Source organism: Bufo gargarizans, chromosome 1, assembly GCF_014858855.1.
Source record: "Bufo gargarizans isolate SCDJY-AF-19 chromosome 1, ASM1485885v1, whole genome shotgun sequence".
In the NCBI taxonomy this organism is placed as follows: Eukaryota; Metazoa; Chordata; class Amphibia; order Anura; family Bufonidae; genus Bufo; species Bufo gargarizans.
Window position 1 is genome coordinate 119,761,909 of NC_058080.1, and position 21,995 is coordinate 119,783,903.

Consider the following 21,995-nt stretch of genomic DNA (forward strand, 5'->3'; position numbering starts at 1 on the left):
TCTGACACTTCATAGACCCTCACTAGTCTCTTTTTGGTTCCTCTACACATTCAGGAGATGATCACTCCAATCAACGACTGTGGTAGGTCACCACTGCAGCCAGTGATTGAGTTAGCATCTGAGGATCAATAAGTTAAGTATTACTCAGTTTACTATTTTTGATCATACTGAGTCAACATTTTTAAATGACTGTCAAAAAAGTCTTGGAGGGGGTCTCTGGTAAAGAACAGTAAAATTCAATACACTCTGCACCTCTCTTTAGTCTGTGACAGGCCAACTGCAGTGCCAAGGTTCCACTTTTCAAAGTATGGCTATCTAACCATATACTTTACTGCTGTAGGATCTGGCTGATCAAGTAGCAGGGGCGGATTGGCAATTCAATGCATCAGGACAATTTCTGGTGGGCCGATTACCTCTTATTATGAAGTGGGCTGGTAGCACCCAGCCTCCCTATTTATACTTCACACATTGGGGGATATTTATCAAAACTGGTGTAAAGGAAAACTGGCTTAGTTGCTCATAGCAACCAATAATATTCCACCTCTAATTTTCCAAAGCTCTGAAAAATGAAAAGTGGAATCTGATTGGCTGTACACCAATTTGATATATCTCCCCCATTGTCTTCCACCAATACATATCACAGGGCACCGGCCCTGCTGAGCTGACACTTTATATTGTGAAAGCGCAACAGGCAGACGGCTTGAGCGCTGTATTAATGTCTACACACATCCTGCAGGGCATACTCTCATTATTATACAGTACTAGCAGAGGGATCCAGATTCGCATGGGTATATTTATTCTATTTCATGTTTCCGTGTGTTGTAAAAAGATGTCGACAGTTTCCCCCATAACAGTGACCTTTACAGTACCCGCCCTTTAACAATGACCTCCACAGTGCCCGCCCCTTTAACAATGCCCGCCCCTTCAACATTGGCCTCCACAATGGCCGACCCTTTAGCATTGACCTCCACAGTGTCCGCCCCTTTACCAGTGCCTGCACCTTTAACAGTGACATCCAAGTGCCCGCCCCTTTAACAGTGACCGTCCCTTTAGCATTGACCACCCCTTTAACAGTGACCTTCATAGTGGCTTCCCCTTTAACAGTGACCTTCACAGTGCCCGCCCCTTTAACAGTGACTTCCACAATGCCTGCCCCTTTAACAGAGACCTTCACAGTGCCTGCCTCTTTAAAAGTGACTTTCACAGTGACCACCTCTTTAACAGTGACTTTTACAGTGACCGCATGTCACGGATGATGTTGCAGATAGCTAGAACTTATAAATAAACCTCTGGCTTGATCCCAAACTAAGGAGCATATGGGTGAGCCCTATAAAACCTTAAGAGCTCTCCCTGACTGCTGTGCCCATGCAAGGGTCTCAATGGTGGACGATCTCATGCCCACGTACCTAAGACTGTGTGACACCTGAAAACCCTATAATAGTGAGGGGTCACAACCATTGTCTCCCTGCACTTAATACGGACGGAGTCAGGGTCACCTAGAATCAACCCAGCAAGGAAACACAAATAAAGGAAAGGACTTATCTGAGCAAACAGCAGCAGCAGCAGCATCCTCCAGCAGTGAACACCTCATCCAGGAAAAAGTGTAAACCGCAAAGTGAGGCAGTATGGCAGGGAATACAAAAGGACACCTGGAAGAAGGAAAGGAGATGAGAAAGTGAAACCAAAACAAAGAACATCATGCAAGAGGTAGAGAAGAACGTCTGCCACACCTTGTCACAGAACTGGTGGTGACAGTACCCCTCCCTCTACGGGTGGAGTCCGACACTCAGAGCCCACCTTCTCAGGATGAGACCTATGGAAAGCCCTGATGAGACGAGTGGCCTTAATGTCCGCCACTGGGACCCACATCCTCTCCTCAGGACCATAACCCTCCCAATGAACAAGGTACTGGAGAGAACTCCGGCTAATGCGAGAATCCACAATCCTAGAGACCTGAAATTCAAGATTACCATCAACAACAATCGGAGGAGGTAAAGAGGAGGGTACAGTGGGTTGGACATAAGGTTTTAATAGGGACCTGCAAAAAACATTATGGATTTTCCAAGTCTGAGGAAGATCAAGACGGAAGGCAACGGGATTGATGACGGACAAGATCTTGTAAGGCCCAATAAACTTAGGGTCCAACTTCCAGGAGGGAACCTTCAGTTTGATATTCTTTGTAGACAACCACACCAGATCACCCACATTCAGGTCCGGACCAGGCACACGTCTCTTATCTGCCACACGCTTATATCTCTCACTCATCCTCTTCAGATTACCCTGAATCTTTTGACAAATAAATGACAAAGACAAGGCAAATCTCTCCTCATCAGGTAAACCAGAAGACCCCTCTCCAGATAATGTCCCAAACTGTGGATGAAACCCATATGCACCAAAAAATGGTGACTTATCAGAGGACTCCTGGTGACGGTTATTTAAAGTAAACTCAGCAAGGGACAAAAAAGAATACCAATCCTCCTGATTCTCAGCCACAAAACAGCGCAGATATGTCTCCAGATTCTGATTGACTCGTTTGGTCTAACCATTCGACTGCGGGTGAAAAGCAGAAGAGAATGACATCCGAATCCCAAAGCGAGAACAGAAGGCCTTCCAGAATCTGGAAACAAATTGTGTGCCCCTATCAGAAACGATGTCTGAAGGAATGCCATGCAGTTTAACAATGTGATCAACAAACGTTTGCACCAACGTCTTAGCATTGGGTAACCAAGGAAAGGGAATGAAATGCGCCAATTTGCTAAATTACTACCAATTACTACCACCAGGATCACAGACTTCCCTGAGGAACGAGGCAGGTCCGTAATGAAGTCCATGGACAGATGCGTCCAAGGACGGGAAGGAATGGGTAACAGGAGGAGAGAACCCGATGGTCGTGAATGAGGGACCTTGGCACTAGCGCAGGTCTCGCAGGCTGCCACAAAACCCTCAACTGTCTTACGAAGAGCCGGCCACCAGAATATCCGAGCAATGAGATCCACTGTGGCTCTACTCCCCAGGTGCCCAGCAAGGACAGTATTGTGGTGCTCCTTAAAAACCTTGTGTCGTAAAGCGAGAGGCACAAACAACCTCCCAGGAGGACAAAGATCAGGAGCCTCTGCCTGGGCTGCCTGAACCTCTGCTTCCAAATCAGGATAAAGAGCAGAGACGACACCCCTTCAGCCAAAATGGGACCCGGGTCTTCAAAGTTCCACCATTCCGGAAAACAACGTGACAGGGCATCCGCCTTCACATTTTTAACCCCAGGGCGGAACGTGACAACAAAGTTAAACCTAGAAAAGAACAAAGACCATCTGGCCTGTCTCGGGTTCAGACGCTTGGCCGATTCCAAGTAGGCCAGATTCTTATGGTCGGTAAACACGGTAATAGGGTGTCTGGCTCCCTCTAACCAATGGTGCCATTCCTCAAAAGCTAATTTGATGGCCAACAACTCACTATCTCCCACCTCGTAATTTCTCTCTGCAAAGGAGAGTTTCTGAAAAAAGGCACACGGTCGCCATTTGGCAGGAGAGGGACCCTGAGATAAGACCGCACCCACACCCACCTCAGAAGCATCCACCTTAACAATAAAAGGTAGAGAGACATCAGGTTGTACCAAAATGGGAGCGGAAGCAAAACTGTCTTTGATACTAGAAAAGGCTTTAAGCGCATCTACCGACCACAAGGAAAAATCTACCCCCTTTTTAGTCATATCAGTGAGTGGCTTAGCAACAGAGGAATAATTAAAAATGAACTTTCTGTAATAATTGGCAAAACCCAAAAACCGCATCAGCGCCTTCTGATTCTCAGAAAGCTCCCAATCAAGCACAGCGCGGACCTTCTCAGAAAACCAGAAGCGGAGAGAAGAAAACCAAGAAATTGAATCTCTGGAACCGCAAACACACATTTGTCCAGTTTAGTGTACAATTTATTCTCCCGCAGAATCAGCAAGACCTGACGTAGGTGGTCCCGATGAGTCTTGTAATCAGGAGAAAAAAAATCAAAATGTCATCTAGATACACCAGTACAAATTTCCCCATTAAAAAATGCTGTTCATGAAATGTTGGAAGACGGCCAGAACATTTATCAAACCAAAGGGCATAACCAAATTCTCAAAACGACTCTCAGGGGTATTGAAGGCCGTTTTCCATTCATCCCCTTCCCTGACCCTGACTAGGTTATATGCTCCTTTCAAATCCAACTTAGAAAAAACTTTAGCCCCAACAATCTGGTTAAACAGATCCGGGATCAAAGGAAGCGGATATGGGTCACGAATTGTGATACGGTTCAGCTCCCTGAAATCCAAACAAGGTCTTAAAGAACCATCTTTTTTCTTAACAAAAAAATAAACAGCGGCAACAGGTGACTTCGAGGGTCGGATGTGTCCCTTTCTCAGGCTCTCAGAGATATAAGTACGCATAACAACTCTTTCAGGTTGGGAGAGATTGTATAAACGTGATTTTGGCAGCTTGGCGCCTGGGATGAGATTAATAGGGCAGTCGTACTCCCTGTGAGGGGGCAACTCCTGGACACCACTCTCGGAAAACACATCCGAAAATTCTGAGAGAAAAGATGGTACAGTCTTGGTAGAAACCTCTGAAAGAGACGCCGTGAGGCAATTCTCTCTGCAAAACTCACTCCAACCCTTTATTTGCCTTGCTTGCCAATCAATGGTGGGGTTATGTTTAGTGAGCCAAGGTAACCACAACACTAGAGGACTAGATAAACCGCTTAGGACGAAACATGACATATCCTCAACAGGAGCATCACCCACAGTTAAACGGATATTGTGAACTATGCCCTTTAACGATCTTTGAGAAAGTGGAGCGGAATCGATAGCAAAAACTGGTATATCCTTTTCCAAAGTGCATACCTGGAAACCATGCGTTATTGCAAATTGATTATCAATGAGATTGACAGCTGCTCCACTATCTACAAAAATCTCACAAACAATGTTCTTGCTGTCTACCTGGCAGGTAGGAGAAAACGGTAGCTACAAGCAAACGGCAAACCTTCAATTTCCGCATCAACCTTAACAATAGTAGCCGATGGAAAGTTTTTAGAGGGTTTTTTCTTTTTGTTTTTCTTTTATTACCCTCAGAAAACTCCATGAATCTCCTAGAGGGGCAAACATTAGCCAAATGATTTATACCCCCACAACAGAAACAAACCCTCCTCTGAGAGCTGAATCCACTACTATCAGAGGCAAGCAAACCCAGCTGCATGGCCTCCTCCTCAGAGGGGATTGAGAGAGACTGCAACCCCTGCGCACTGAATGAGACAGCCCCACTGTCCTTGGGCTGAATATGACAGGAAGGAGTAGTCTCCTCTCTCTCTCTCTAAGACGCCTGTCAAATACGAACAGCTAGTGACATGGCAGAGTCTAACGAAGCTGGTCTCTCATGAAAAGCAAATGCATCTTTCAATCTTTCCAAAAGACCATGGCAAAATTGACTTCGGAGTGCAGCATCATTCCAACCAGTATCAGCTGCCCATCTCCGAAATTCAGAACAATATATCTCTGCAAACTGTTTACCCTGGCATAAAAGACGCAGTCTAGATTCAGCCAGAGCAATACGATCCGGGTCATCATATATCTGCCCCAGGGCTACAAAAAATTCATCCACCGATCGGAGGGGCTGTGCCCTCACCGGCAGCGAAAAAGGCCCAAGACTGAACGTTATCCCTGAAAAGGGAGATGATTACAGTTGAGCGAACACCTGGATGTTTGGGTTTGAGAAGTTCGGCCGAACTTCCCGGAAATGTTCGGGTTCGGGATCCGAACCCGACCCGAACCCCATTGAAGTCAATGGGGACCCGAACTTTTCGGCACTAAAAAGGCTGTAAAACAGCCCAGGAAAGGACTAGAGGGCTGCAAAAGGCAGCAACATGTAGGTAAATCCCCTGCAAACAAATGTGGATAGGGAAATGAATAAAAAAAAAATAAAAAAAAATTAACCAATATCAATTGGAGAGAGGTCCCATAGCAGAGAATCTGGCTTCACGTCACCCACCACTGTAACAGTCCATTGTAATATATTTAGGCCCCGGCACCCAGGCAGAGGAGAGAGGTCCCATAACAGAGAATTTGGCTTCATGTCAGCAGAGAATCAGTCTTCATGTCATAGCAGAGAATCATGCTTCACGTCACCCAACACTGGAACAGTCCATTGTCAGATATTTAGGCCCAGGCACCCAGGCAGAGGAGAGAGGTCCCGTAACAGAGAATCTGGCTTCATGTCAGCTGAGAATCAGTCTTCATGTCATAGCAGAGAATCATGCTTCACGTCACTCAACACTGGAACAGTCCATTGTCAGATATTTAGGCCCAGGCACCCAGGCAGAGGAGAGAGGTCCCGTAACATGGGTTGAAAAACAACATGGGTTTACTTCAGGGAGATCATGTCAAACAAATCTTATAGATTTTTTTGACTGGGTGACTAAAATAATAGACGGTGGAGGTGCAGTAGACATCGCATATCTAGATTTTAGTAAGGCTTTTGACACTGTCCCACATAGAAGACTTATCAATAAACTGCAGTCATTGAGCATGGACTCCCATATTGTTGAGTGGATTAGGCAGTGGCTGAGTGACAGACAACAGAGGGTTGTAGTCAATGGAGAACATTCAAAACAAGGTCATGTTACCAGTGGGGTTCCACAGGGATCTGTACTGGGACCAATTTTGTTTAATATCTTCATAAGTGATATTGCAAAAGGCCTCGATGGTAAGGTTTGTCTTTTTGCTGATGACAAAAAGATATGTAACAGGGTTGATGTTCCTGGAGGGAAACGCCAAATGGAAAAGGATTTAGGAAAACTAGAAGAATGGTCAGAACTCTGGCAACTGAAATTTAATGTGGATAAGTGCAAGATAATGCACCTGGGGCGTAAAACCCCAAGGGCAGAATATAGAATATTTGACACAGTCCTGACCTCAGTATCTGAGGAAAGGGATTTAGGAAAAATTATTTCAGAAGACTTAAAGGTGGGAAGACAATGTAATAGAGCAGCACGAAATGCCAGCAGAATGCTTGGATGTATAGGGAGAGGTATAAGCAGTAGAAAGAGTGAAGTGCTTATGCCGCTGTACAGAACACTGGTGAGACCTCACTTGGAGTATTGTGCGCAGTACTGGAGGCCATATCTCCAGAAGGATATAGATACTCTAGAGAGAGTTCAGAGAAGAGCTACTAAACTAGTACATGGATTACAGGATAAAACTTACCAGGAAAGGTTAAAAGACCTTAATATGTATAGCTTGGAAGAAAGAAGAGACAGAGGGGATATGATAGAAACTTTTAAATACATAAAGGGAATCAACTCGGTAACGGAGGAGAGCATATTTAAAAGAAGAAAAACTACCACAAGAGGACACAGTTTTAAATTAGAGGGGCAAAGGTTTAAAAGTAATATAAGGAAGTATTACTTTACTGAGAGAGTAGTGGATGCATGGAATAGCCTTCCTGCAGAAGTGGTAGCTGCAAATACAGTGAAGGAGTTTAAGCATGCATGGGATAGGCATAAGGCTATCCTTCATATAAGATAGGGCCAGGGACTATTCATAGGATTCAGATATATTGGGCAGACTAGATGGGCCAAATGGTTCTTATCTGCCGACACATTCTATGTTTCTATGTTCTATGTAACAGACAATCTGGCTTCATGTCAGCAGAGAATCAGTCTTCATGTCATAGCAGAGAATCATGCTTCACGTCACCCAACACTGGAACAGTCCATAGTTAGATATTTAGGCCCAGCACCCAGGCAGAGGAGAGAGGTCCCGTAACAGAGAATCAGGCTTCATGTCAGCAGAGAATCAGTCTTCATGTCATAGCAGAGAATCATGCTTTACGTCACCCACCACTGGAACAGTCCATTGTCAGATATTTAGGCCCCGGCATCCAGGCAGAGGAGAGAGGTCCCGTAACAGAGAATATGGCTTCATGTCAGCAGAAAATCAGTCTTCATGTCATAGCAGAGAATCATGCTTCACGTCACCCAACATTGGAACAGTCGATTGTCATATATTTAGGCCCCGGCACCCAGACAGAAGAGAGGTTCATTCAACTTTGGGTTGCCCCGCAATATAATGGTAAAATGAAAATAAAAATAGGATTGAATGAGGAAGTGCCCTGGAGTACAATAATATATGGTTAAGGGGAGGTAGTTAATGTCTAATCTGCACAAGGGATGGACAGGTCCTGTGGGATCCATGCCTGGTTCATTTTTATGAACGTCAGCTTGTCCACATTGGCTGTAGACAGGCGGCTGCGTTTGTCTGTAATGATGCCCCCTGCCGTGCTGAATACACGTTCAGACAAAACGCTGGCCGCCGGGCAGGCCAGCACCTCCAAGGCATAAAAGGCTAGCTCTGGCCACGTGGACAATTTAGAGACCCAGAAGTTGAATGGGGCTGAACCATCAGTCAGTACGTGGAGGGGTGTGCACATGTACTGTTCCACCATGTTAGTGAAATGTTGCCTCCTGCTAACACGTTGCGTATCAGGTGGTGGTGCAGTTAGCTGTGGCGTGTGGACAAAACTTTTCCACATCTCTGCAATGCTAACCCTGCCCTCAGAGGAGCTGGCCGTGACACAGCTGCCTTGGCGACCTCTTGCTCCTCCTCTGCCTTGGCCTTGGGCTTCCACTTGTTCCCCTGTGACATTTGGGAATGCTCTCAGTAGCGCATCTACCAACGTGCGCTTGTACTCGCGCATCTTCCTATCACGCTCCAGTGCAGGAAGTAAGGTGGGCACATTGTCTTTGTACCGTGGATCCAGCAGGGTGGCAACCCAGTAGTCCGCACACGTTAAAATGTGGGCAACTCTGCTGTCGTTGCGCAGGCACTGCAGCATGTAGTCGCTCATGTGTGCCAGGCTGCCCAGAGGTAAGGACAAGCTGTCCTCTGTGGGAGGCGTATCGTCATCGCCCTGCGTTTCCCCCCAGCCACGCACCAGTGATGGGCCCGAGATGCGTTGGATGCCGCCCCGCTGTGACCATGCTTCATCCTCATCCTCCTCCACCTCCTCCTCATCCTCGTCCTCCAGTAGTGGGCCCTGGCTGGCCACATTTGTACCTGGCCTCTGCTGTTGCAAAAAAACTCCCTCTGAGTCACTTCTAAGAGACTGGCCTGAAAGTGCTAAAAATGACCCCTCTTCCTACTCCTCCTCCTGGGCCACCTCCTCTTCCATCATCGCCCTAAGTGTTTTCTCAAGGAGACATAGAAGTGGTATTGTAACATTGATAACGGTGTCATCGCCACTAGCCATGTTAGTGGAGTACTCGAAACAGCTTAACAAGGCACACAGGTCTCGCATGGAGGCCCAGTCATTTGTGGTGAAGTGGTGCTGTTCTTCAGTGCGACTGACACGTGGCGTGCTGCAGCTGAAACTCCACTATGGCCTGCTGCTGCTCGCACAGTCTGTCCAGCATGTGCAAGGTGGAGTTTCACCTGGTGGGCACGTCGCATATGAGGCGGTGAGCGGGAAGGCCGAAGTTACGCTGTAGCACAGACAGGCGAGCAGCGGCAGGATGTGAACGCCGGAAGCGCGAACAGACGGCCCGCACTTTATGCAGCAGCTCTGACATGTCGGGGTAGTTGTGAATGAACTTCTGCACCACCAAATTCAGCACATGCGCCAGGCAAGGGATGTGCGTCAAACCGGCTATTCCCAGAGCTGCAACGAGATTTCGCCCATTATCGCACACCACCATGCCGGACTTGAGGCTCACCGGCAGCAACCACTCGTCGGTCTGTTGTTCTATACCCCGCCACAACTCCTGTGCGGTGTGGGGCCTGTCCCCCAAACATATGAGTTTCAGAATGGCCTGCTGACGTTTACCCCGGGCTGTGCTGAAGTTGGTGGTGAAGGTGTGTGGCTGACTGGATGAGCAGGTGGAAGAAGAGGAGGAGGAAGCTGAGTAGGAGGAGGTGGCAACAGGAGGCAAAGAATGTTGCCCTGCGATCCTTGGCGGCGGAAGGACGTGCGCCAAACAGCTCTCCGCCTGGGGCCCAGTCGCCACTACATTTACCCAGTGTGCAGTTAGGGAGATATAGCGTCCCTGGCCGTGCTTACTGGTCCACGTATCTGTGGTTAGGTGGACCTTGCCACAGATGGCGTTGCGCAGTACACACTTGATTTTATCGGATACTTGGTTGTGCAGGGAAGGCACGGCTCTCTTGGAGAAGTAGTGCCGGCTGGGAACAACATACTGTGGGACAGCAAGCGACACGAGCTGTTTGAAGCTGTCTGTGTCCACCAGCCTAAATGACAGCATTTCATAGGCCAGTAGTTTAGAAATGCTGGCATTCAGGGCCAGGGATCGAGGGTGGCTAGATGGGAATTTACGCTTTCTCTCAAATGTTTGTAAGATGGAGAGCTGAACGCTGGCGTGTGACATGGTTGAGATGCTTGGTGTCGCAGGTGGTGGTGTTGGTGGTACATCCCATGTTTGCTGGGTGGCAGGTGCCAACGTTCCTCCAGAGGCGGAGGAATGGGCCGAGGCGGCGGCAGCAGCAGTGCAACACGCCAGACCTGCAGGGTATGACGAAGTGAGGTCACGGTTATGGGCAATCGAGGGTACTCACTATATTTGAAGAACCCTGGGCAGGCGCGTGGCAGTGAAGGAGAGGTAGACACGGTTCCTCTGGGGCACGCTCTGTAGATAGGGACCAGGCCTGATGGTGGATGAGGTGCCCTGGATGTTACAGGTATTTTGTGTGCCTGGGGCAAGGTCCCTGTGGTATTCGTGACGCCAGTGCCTTTGGACGGTGGCACGCCGGTTGGTGGTTGGAATGATAGAGGTACACAAGTATATGGTGAACCAAACGTAACTTTACTGGACAATCCAACTTTGTACAGCAGGTAGTAGTACAGTCTTTGTATTACAGTTCCACAAGGAGGCTTATTCACAAAATGGCAGGCAATATTCATGCAAGATACGCAGAGGGTAAACTTCACAAGCACTCAGCAGCAGGTTGTACCTTTCCTCAGAATCAATGTACAGTGTCCTTTCTAGAACTCCTGCTCTGGCTTTATCTCCCAAGGCCCGGATGCCTAAAAGGGTGGCTTAAATCCTTGGTTACTTTCTTCCTCAGGTATTAGATTCTTGCTGCACTTTTTAGTGTGATCTGCCCATCAGGGTCACTTAGCTTACCCTGGATCGCCTTCTTCTGTAAGGTGGATAACTGTAGGTTTCTCCCAGGAGGTTGGGTCCTGCAACTGGGGTGTCTCTACTGAGCTAATCCTAGCCTCAGGAGCTTCAGGTGGACGAAGTGACTCCTCTAGTCCCCTGGAATGAACTAACACTTCCCTATCTGGGCCTTCCTATATGTAACTAGGGCTCTCCAGCTCCCTCTAATGTCTGGGAGGCTAAACTACACCCTGACAGGCCTGACACCCAGATAATACAGGGAAAACAAGTACATGACACTTAATGCAATGCAACACATTAACCTGTGCAGTGCCCACCTTTACCTAGTGGGACACTACATACCCCCACGCTATAACGTTGCCCGTCCTCGGCGCAACATGGAGGGTCCGCCCATCTGGAAGCGGCAACCTGAAAGACAGCAGAGAAGATGCATATACAATATTCACCACATTAACAATATAACAGTTAATAAATGCACTGAAAGGAGTGATGACAAGGGGCGTCGTTCTCTTCTCTCAGGATAATGTGAGGGAACGGGGGCGCTGACCTGGCACAGCGTATCAATAAACCAGGATAGTCCATATAAAAATAAATAAACATAAGTCCTTGGAGGCTCAAAGCATATAAAATGAGTCCGTACCCAGGTTCTTTTTTTTTTTTTTTTCATCCACCAACCAAGTAAGGATATCCCAGATGATAAAGCAAGGAAAATAGGATCACAGAGGCTCGCACCTGGTGGAGTCCATCTCTGGGCACATTTCTTTAAAATAGTAGCAAAATCTCAGAGGCTCATGTGCGTTTGAGTCTATCCCTGGGCCCAATTCTTGAAATTTAGGTTGCATAATAAAACAGCAGCACATAAAATAGTCCACATTATTTAAATGGCATACACATCAAAGTAAGTGCTGTAATACCCTCAATCAACCTGAAAAGGGGGTGAGAGGGTTAAAGGTGCAACATGAAAACAGGCACAACTGGGTTTTCACTCTGAGAAAGCAGGCAGGAGGTCCTGTTAACAAGATGGCCTTGCTGCACTTGGTATTTCAGTGGCTTGCCGCCTCCACTGAGCCGTGGGTAACTGGCAGCAGCAACAGAGGGCCAAAACAACGAAGGACTCCTGTCCTGGAAGGGTTAAGTCTTCTTTAGGATCCCTTGGTAAATAAATCAAACATCAAGGGCCTAGCAGGCCAATTTACAGGGGCAAGTCATATCCACTTTGCATTTCAGTGGTGCTCCCTGGCTCCATTTGTATATCGGGCCTGTACTGAGGTTCAATAGACGGATGTGCCCACAACACGGTATTGGGGGGCAACTGCAACATAAATGGACTCCTAATAGGTATAGGCCCCATAGGCCTAGGGGTGATCAAAGTCGCTGACCTCACCGGAGCAGGCATAACAATCGTGGGATGCTGCACTGGCCTGGGTACCGCTGCTGCAAGCGGTCCGGTGGGTTCTGGAACAACTGGCTCTGTGCGCCGGTGCACAGCGTGAGAGGATCCCACCGCAGGTGCCGGTACTAAGGAGGGACATCTGGCAGGGACAGGTACTCTCACCTTAGACCCGGAGACGTCCGAGTCCTTACGTCCTTTTTCTTGTAGGTCAGGTGGAGTCCGGATCCTGGCGGAGGCAATCTGGCGTAGCTCCCGTAGTTTCAACTCCAGCCGCACAATCTGGTCGTCCAGGCTTTCAGAGTCGGGATCGCTGGTCTCCGGTGTCGCCGTCGGCACTTGGAAGGTGGGTGGTTCGTCCTGCGCAGCCGCTGCAGGCTCAGGTGAGGCGTCCGCTTTCCTCCCTCTGCGGATATTTTCCAGGGTAGCTCGGAATCTCTCGGCATCCTGACGCTCACGGACAGTTTTCTCCCTGCGAGGCAACTCAGGTGAGGGCCATGGGCTAACCCTCTTCTCCACCACTGTCGGCTGCCAAAATACATTCGGGCCAATGAAGGAGCCCCTTTCTTGAAAGGCATGATGGGCCGGTTCTGGAGAGCACATAGGTTCTTGCTCGCAGCCAGGGTGGTCCTCATCAAGGTCCCAGTCCTCCGTTTTCTTTTTAGGACGGGACACGGCAGTGGCGTAGGGGCCTCGCAGGCCCTCAGCAGGGGTGAATTCAACCTCCTCTCCCTCGCGGAGGTTATGTAAATGTTCTGGGAGGTAGCTCCGCTTGACGGACCTCCGATTGACATACAGGTCTCTTCCAGTAAGGTAGTCTTTTATGAAACCGAAGCCTCGGTCCTTGTCAAAGGCCACAACCAACCCCATTCTCCTTTCCAGGCGGGGTTGGGTGTCCGTGTGGCACTCGTGAACGGTCTTTGCCAGTTCCTCGTAGTAGATTTTTGTCTTGGTTGTCTTCTTTATTGCGGCCTCCCGAATCTCTGCCATCAACGCTGACCACTTGAACGAGGGCTGGAAGAAGTCTCTCCAGGAGCCGTAGTAGGTCTCCGGTTGCGTCCTCGGTGGCGGGCAGGCGGGTCTCTCCGGTCCCGGAGAGTAGGCCGGTGGAGCGTCCTCTTGCTCTACACCAGTGACATTCATCGTTAGCAAATCAGGCGCAGACATCTCCGCAGAACAGTCCTCACTCCTCAACATGCTCGATCCTTCTCTGGAGAGCGACAGGGTGGCGCCAACAAGTTCAGATAGATCCTCCCATTGCACTGGGAGGCCGCCCCCCAGGTACTCCAGTATGGGGGAGGCGGAGTCCATTTCCGCAGACATGCAAATGTCCAGACAGGGCGGTGGCGCCAGCATACAGCCTTCCCGCTCTTTTAGCAGAAGGCACCAATTTTTACCGCCAATTCAGGATGAAGATGACGCAGCAAACAATTTCAATCAAGCTAAGTGGCCATCTTTGAGCAAAATAGCTGTCTATTCATTGACAGCAAGCGGTGGCTTAAATAAGTAGAAAACAGTCCACACAATGCTATTTTCACACCGCAATTATTACAGTTCACTTTGGCCCAGCAATTTTCAATAAAACAATTGGGGCATGTCACTTTAAGACAATTTACAGCACACAGTTTTTAAATCCGCAATGGCGCAGGAATATTCGTATCCTGTTCGTGACGCCAATTTATGCAACACGCCAGACCTGCAGGGTATGACGAAGTGAGGTCACGGTTATGGGCAATCGAGGGTACTCACTATATTTGAAGAACCCTGGGCAGGCGCGTGGCAGTGAAGGAGAGGTAGACACGGTTCCTCTGGGGCACGCTCTGTAGATAGGGACCAGGCCTGATGGTGGATGAGGTGCCCTGGATGTTACAGGTATTTTGTGTGCCTGGGGCAAGGTCCCTGTGGTATTCGTGACGCCAGTGCCTTTGGACGGTGGCATGCCGGTTGGTGGTTGGAATGATAGAGGTACACAAGTATATGGTGAACCAAACGTAACTTTACTGGACAATCCAACTTTGTACAGCAGGTAGTAGTACAGTCTTTGTATTACAGTTCCACAAGGAGGCTTATTCACAAAATGGCAGGCAATATTCATGCAAGATACGCAGAGGGTAAACTTCACAAGCACTCAGCAGCAGGTTGTACCTTTCCTCAGAATCAATGTACAGTGTCCTTTCTAGAACTCCTGCTCTGGCTTTATCTCCCAAGGCCCGGATGCCTAAAAGGGTGGCTTAAATCCTTGGTTACTTTCTTCCTCAGGTATTAGATTCTTGCTGCACTTTTTAGTGTGATCTGCCCATCAGGGTCACTTAGCTTACCCTGGATCGCCTTCTTCTGTAAGGTGGATAACTGTAGGTTTCTCCCAGGAGGTTGGGTCCTGCAACTGGGGTGTCTCTACTGAGCTAATCCTAGCCTCAGGAGCTTCAGGTGGACGAAGTGACTCCTCTAGTCCCCTGGAATGAACTAACACTTCCCTGTCTGGGCCTTCCTATATGTAATTAGGGCTCTCCAGCTCCCTCTAACGTCTGGGAGGCTAAACTACACCCTGACAGGCCTGACACCCAGATAATACAGGGAAAACAAGTACATGACACTTAATGCAATGCAACACATTAACCTGTGCAGTGCCCACCTTTACCTAGTGGGACACTACAGCAGAAGAGGCCGAGGCGCCAGCAGCATAAGAGGTAGCAGGGGAAGCCTGAGTGACTTCCTTGTTTTTAAGGTGTTTACTCCACTGCAGTTCATGCTTTGCATGCAGGTTGTGCTAAGGTTCAGAACGTTAATGCCTCGCTTCAGGCTCTGATGGCACAGCGTGCAAACCATTCTGGTCTTGTCGTCAGCACATTGTTTGAAGAAGTGCCATGCCAGGGAACTCCTTGAAGCTGCCTTTGGGGTGCTCGGTCCCAGATGGCGGCGGTCAGTAGCAGGCAGAGTCTCTTGGCGGCGGGTGTTCTGCTTTTGCCCACTGCTCCCTCTTTTGCTACGCTGTTGGCTCGGTCTCACCACTGCCTCTTCCTCCGAACTGTGAAAATCAGTGGCACGACCTTCATTCCATGTGGGGTCTAGGACCTCATCGTCCCCTGCATCGTCTTCCACCCAGTCTTGATCCGTGACCTCCTGTTCAGTCTGCACACTGCAGAAAGACGCAGCAGTTCGCACCTGTGATTCGTCATCATCAGAGACGTGCTGAGGTGGTATTCCCATGTCCTCATCATCAGGAAACATAAGTGGTTGTGCGTCAGTGCATTCTATGTCTTCCATCGCTGGAGAAGGGCTAGGTGGATGCCCTTGGGAAACCCTGCCAGCTGAGTCTTCAAACAGCATAAGAGACTGCTGCATAACTTGAGGCTCAGACAGTTTCCCTGGTATGCATGGGGGTGATGTGACAGACTGATGGGCTTGGTTTTCAGGCGCCATCTGTGGGCTTTCTGCAGAAGACTGGGTGGGAGATAATGTGAACGTGCTGGATCCACTGTCGGCCACCCAATTGACTAATGCCTGTACCTGCTCAGGCCTTACCATCATTAGAACGGCATTGGGCCCCACCAAATATCGCTGTAAATTATGGCGGCTACTGGGACCTGAGGTAGTTGGTACACTAGGACGTGTGGCTGTGGCAGAACGGCCACGTCCTCTCCCAGCACCAGAGGGTCCACTAACACCACCACGACCATGTCCGCGTCCGCGTCCCTTACTAGATGTTTCCCTCATTGTTACCGTTCACCACAATAAGAAAAATATTATTTGGCCCAATGTATTGAATTCAAATTCAGGCCTTTTTTTACAGACACCTAAATCTGGCTATCTATTTAGGTACCGTATTACACTAATAAAGGCACAGCAGTAACGACAGATTTAGCTGAATATAAATTTGAGGCCTAGTATTTAGGCGCTGGATGACAGGTATACGTTTACGGACAGAATTAGACTTGGAATTGCACAATAGCGTGTGTGTGAAGTTATTGAGAATGACCCTATCCGCACCTTGAATCTTATATACCCTTTTAGGGATAGATTTAAAGTAGGCCTGATACAGCAGAAACCACTAATTTAGAGAATTGCTAAATTGGGAATTGTATTTCAACCCAGAACAAAAACTGTGTTTTGACGGACACTAAATAACTTGACCAGCCACAGCAATAATGACAGATTTAGATGAATATAAATTTGAGGCCTAGTATTTAGGCGCTGGGTGACAGGTATACGTTTACACACAGAATTAGACTTGGAATTGCACAGTAGTGTGTGTGTGAAGTTATTGAGAATGACCCTATCTGCACCTTGAATCTTATATACCCTTTTAATGAATATATTTAAAGTAGCCCTGATACAGCAGAAACCACTAATTTAGGAAATTGCTAAGTTGGGAATTGTATTTCAACCCTGAACAAAAATATATCCTTTGCCAGACAGCAGACAGTATTACAATTGGCTGGCCACAGCTGAAACACCAGATTTAGGGTACTGCTATTTTGGCAATTGTATTTCACCCCTCAATAAAATAGCAAGCACAGCCAAGCCCCTGATGTAGGATATAGCCAAAAAATAACCACACTATTGATGGTTAAATGCACTTGGTGACAGCTTGCCCCTGATGTAGGATATAGCCCAAAAATAACCACACTATTGATGGTTAAATTCACTTGGTGACAGCTTGACCCTGATGTAGGATATAGCCAAAAAATAACCACACTATTGATGGTTAAATGCACTAGGTGACAGCTTGAACCTGATGTAGGATATAGCCAAAAAATAACCACACTATTGATGGTTAAATGCACTAGGTGACAGCTTGAACCTGATGTAGGATATAGCAAAAAAATAACCACACTATTGAGGGTTAAATGCACTTGGTGACAGCTTGCCCCATATGTAGGATATAGCCAAAAAATAACCACACTATTGATGGTTAAATGCACTTGGTGACAGCTTGCCCCATATGTAGGATATAGCCAAAAAATAACCACACTATTGAGGGTTAAATGCACTTGGTGACAGCTTTCCCCTGATGTGGGATATAGCCAAAAAATAACCACACTATTGATGGTTAAATGCACTTGGTGACAGCTTGACTCTGATGTAGGATATAGCCAAAAAAAAAAAAACACTATTGAGGGTTAAATGCACTTGGTGACAGCTTGCCCCATATGTTGGATATAGCCAAAAAATAACCACACTATTGTGGTTAAATGCACTTGGTGACAGCTTGCCCCATATGTAGGATATAGCCAAAAAATAACCACACTATTGATGGTTAAATGTACTTGGTGGCAGCTTGTGCTGGCGCACCACAAGACACAAAGTGGCCGCCGATCACCCCAGAAAAAAGTGAATGAAAAACGCTCTGGGCAGCCTAAAAACAGTGAGCAATTGAATAGCAGCAGTTCAATGATCCACAGCTGTAGATCGATCACTGAATTAAGTCTTTTGGAGGAGTTAATCACTGCCTAATCTCGCCCTAACGTCGCAGCTGCAACCTCTCCCTACACTGATCAGAGCAGAGTGACGTGCGGCGCTACGTGACTCCAGCTTAAATAGAGGCTGGGTCACATGCTGCACTGGCCAATCACAGCCATACCAATAGTAGGCATGGCTGTGACGGCCTCTTGGGGCAAGTAGTATGACGCTTGTTGATTGGCTGCTTTGCAGCCTTTCAAAAAGCGCCAAGAAAGCGACAAACACCGAACCCGAACTTTTACTAAAATGTTCGAGTTCGGGTCCGTGTCACGGACACCCCAAAATTCGGTACGAACCCGAACTATACAGTTCGGGTTCGCTCATCCCTAGAGATGATGATCCCCACCTTCTGCTCCCCATCACCAGAGGAATGGGGAAGTAGGCGAAAATGTGACCGCCTTTTTAACAGTGACTTTCACAGTGACCGCCCCTTTAATAGTGCCTTTCACAATGACTGCCCCTTTAACAGTGACTTTCACAGTGACCTCCTCTTTAACAGTGACTTTCACAGTGAACGCCCCTTCAACAGTGACTTTCACAGTGGCTGCCCCTTTAACAGTGACTGCACTTTTAACAGTGACTTTCACAGTGGCTGCCCCTTTAACAGTGACTTTTACAGTGAACGCCCCTTTAACAGTGACTTTTGCAGTGACTGCCCCTTTAACAGTGACCGCCTTTTTAACAGTGACTTTCACAGTGACCACCCCTTAAACAGTGACTTTCACAGTGATTGCCCCTTTAACAGTGACTTTCACAGTGGCTGCCCCTTTAGCAGTGACTGCCCCTTAAACAGTGACTTTCACAGTGACTGCCCCTTTAACAGTGACTTTCACAGTGGCTGCCCCTTTAGCAGTGACTTTCACAGTGACCACCCCTTTAACAGTGACTTTCACAGTAACAGCCCCTTTAACAGTGACCTTCACGGTGACCGCCCCTTTAACAGTAACCGCCCCTTTAACACCTTAACCCTTTCATGACCAAGGGTCATTGATGCCCCAGTGTCCAGGTCAAAATTTACAAATCTGACATGCGTCACTTCATGTGGTAATAGCTTTGGAACACTTTTATTGATCCAAGTCATTGTTTTCTCGTGACATATTGTACTTCATGATAGTCATAAATTTGAGTCAATATATTTCACCTTTATTTATGAAAAAATCCCAAATTTATTTAAAAAAATGAACAGAAAGTCATACCTAATAAAATATTTATTACTTAACATTTCCCATATGTCTACTTTATGTTGGCATCATTTTGGAAATGTCATTTTATTTTTTTTAGGACGTTAGAAGGCTTAGAAGTTTAGAAGCAATTCTTAAAATTTTAAAGAAAATTTCCAAAACCCACTTTTTAAGGACCAGTTCAGGTCTGAAGTCACTTTGTGCGGCTTACATAGTTGAAACCACCCATAAATGACCCCATTGTAGAAACTACACCCCTCAAGTTACTCAAAACTGATTTTACAAACGTTGTTAACCCTTTAGGTGTTCCACAAGAATTAAAGGAAAATGGAGAAGAAATTTCTAAATTTCACTTTTTTGGCAGATTTTCCATTTTATTACATTTTTGTTCTGTAACACATTAAGGGTTAACAGCCAAACAAAACTCAATACTTATTACCCTGATTCCGCGGTTTACAGAAACACCCCACATGTGGTCGTAAACTAATGTAAGGGCGCACGGCATGGCGCAGAAGGAAAGGAATGCCGTATGGTTTTTGGAAGGCAGATTTTGCTAAACTGGTTTTAGATGTCATCTCCGATTTAAAGCCCCCCTGATGCACCCTTATAGTAGAAACTCCCAAAAAGTGACCCTATTTTGGAAACTAGGGGATAAGGTGCCAGTTTTATTGGTACTATTTTGGGGTACATATGATTTTTTATTTCTCTATATTAAGTTTTTTGTGAGGCAAGGTAACTGAAAAATGGCTGTTTTGGCACAGTTTTTCTTTTTTTTACAAGATTCATCTGACAGGGTAGATCATGTGCTATTTTTATACAGCAGGTTGTTACGAACGCAATGATATCAAATATGTCTACTTTCCTTGTTTGTTTGTTTCAGTTTTACATAATAATTTATTTTTCTAAATTGCTTTATGTTTTTGTGTGTCCATTTTCTGAACGACACATGTTTTTTATTTTTCTGCCGATCGTCTTATGCAGGGGCTCTTTTTTTGCAGAAAGAGTTGAGGTTTTTATTGGTACCATTTTTGGGTACATAGGATTTTTTGATCATTCAGTATTACACTTTATGGGGCAAGGTGACCAAAAAATTGGCTGTTTTGGAACAGTTTTTATTTATTTATTTTTACAGAATTTATCTGAGGGGTTAGGTCATGTGACAGTTTTATAGAGCAGATCGTTACGGACGTGGTAATACCTAATATGTATACTTTTTCTTATTTATTTAAGTTTTACACAATAATAGAATTTCTGAAACCAAAAAAATTATGTTTTAGTGTCTCCATAGTCTGAGAGCCATAGCTTTTTTATTTTTTGGGCGATTGTCTTAAATAGGGTATGATTTTTTGCGGAATGAGGTGATGGTTTGATTGGTACTATTTGGGGGGTCATAAGCCTTTTTGATCACTTGCTGTTGCACTTTTTGTGATGTAAGGTGACAAAAATTTCTTTTTTTTTTACACAGTTTTTATTTTTATTTGTTATGGTGTTTATTGGACGGGGTCTATTATGTGATATATTTATAGAGACTGTCGTTACGGACGTGGTGATACCTAATGTGTAGGTTTTTTTTTTCATTTTTTATAGGAAAAGGCAATTTTTTATTTATTTTTTAAATTTTTATTTATTTTTACTTTTATTTTATTTTGTCAAATTTTTTTTTATCAAGTCCCTCTTGGATCTTGAAAATCCAGTGGGGTCCATGGCTGTACTATACTTTGCAATGCTCTTGCATTGCAAAGTATAATACAATTAGATGCCCTGTAGGTGGCAACAGCGGACACTTTTGCAAAGCGTCCGGTTGCCATGGCAACCATAGGGGCTGCCATCGCAGTGCGACAGCCCCGATGGTGGAGAGAGGGAGCCCCCTCCCTCTATTAACCCCATGGATGCCGCGGCATCTATGGGGTTACAGCAGAGTGTCAGCATAGAGCTGACACTCTGCTGATGGCGGCGGCTCAGGAATGGAGCCGCCGCCATCACACACAGCAGGGGGACCAAACCGTATCGGGGGGCAGCGCTGGAAGGGGATGGGGCGTGTCACTGAATGTATGGGGCAGGGAGGGGGCGGGCGCATCAGGGCACTGGGCAGGCTGATTCGATGTGCACAGTGCAGACAGCTTCAGGTGCAGGCGCACAGATCGGGGGGGCACAGATGGGGGGTGCACAGATTGGGGGTGGGACACAGATCGGAGGGGGCACGAGGACTCCATGTGACTTCAGGCTCTGATCTGCAGAGCGCAGATTAGAGCCTGAAACCGGAATTTTTTCACTGCCGAGATCCGATTGGTTAGTCTGCACAGACTAACCAATCGGACCGATTGCCGGCAAGGGGCCACTCTGATTGGTCCCTTGCCGGCATTACTGCTCTGTATGCTGTCCGTGACAGCAGCAGGGCAAGGGCAGAAACTTTAATCCAAGCGCTTTGCAGCGCTTGGATTAAAGAGCTGCCAGAACGTTTATATACGTATTGCGGTCATGAAGGGGTTAAGGACCGAGCTCATTTTCACCTTAACCCCTTAAGGATATAGGACGTACCGGTACGCCCTATTTCGCGAGTCCTTAAGGACCCAGGACGTACCGGTACGTCCTGACTTAAAATCGGAATTCAGGCGCCGCGGGGGTTAATCGGAACGGGACGCCGGCTGAAATCATTCAGCCGGCATCCCGTAACAATGCAGGGGGGGGGCATTTGACCCCCCCGTATTAGCGATAGCAGAAAACCACAGGTCAATTCAGACCTGTGGTTTTCTGCGTTTCCGGTCCATTCGGGTGTCCGATGAACAGGAAAAAGACTGCGATCGGTGGCGTAA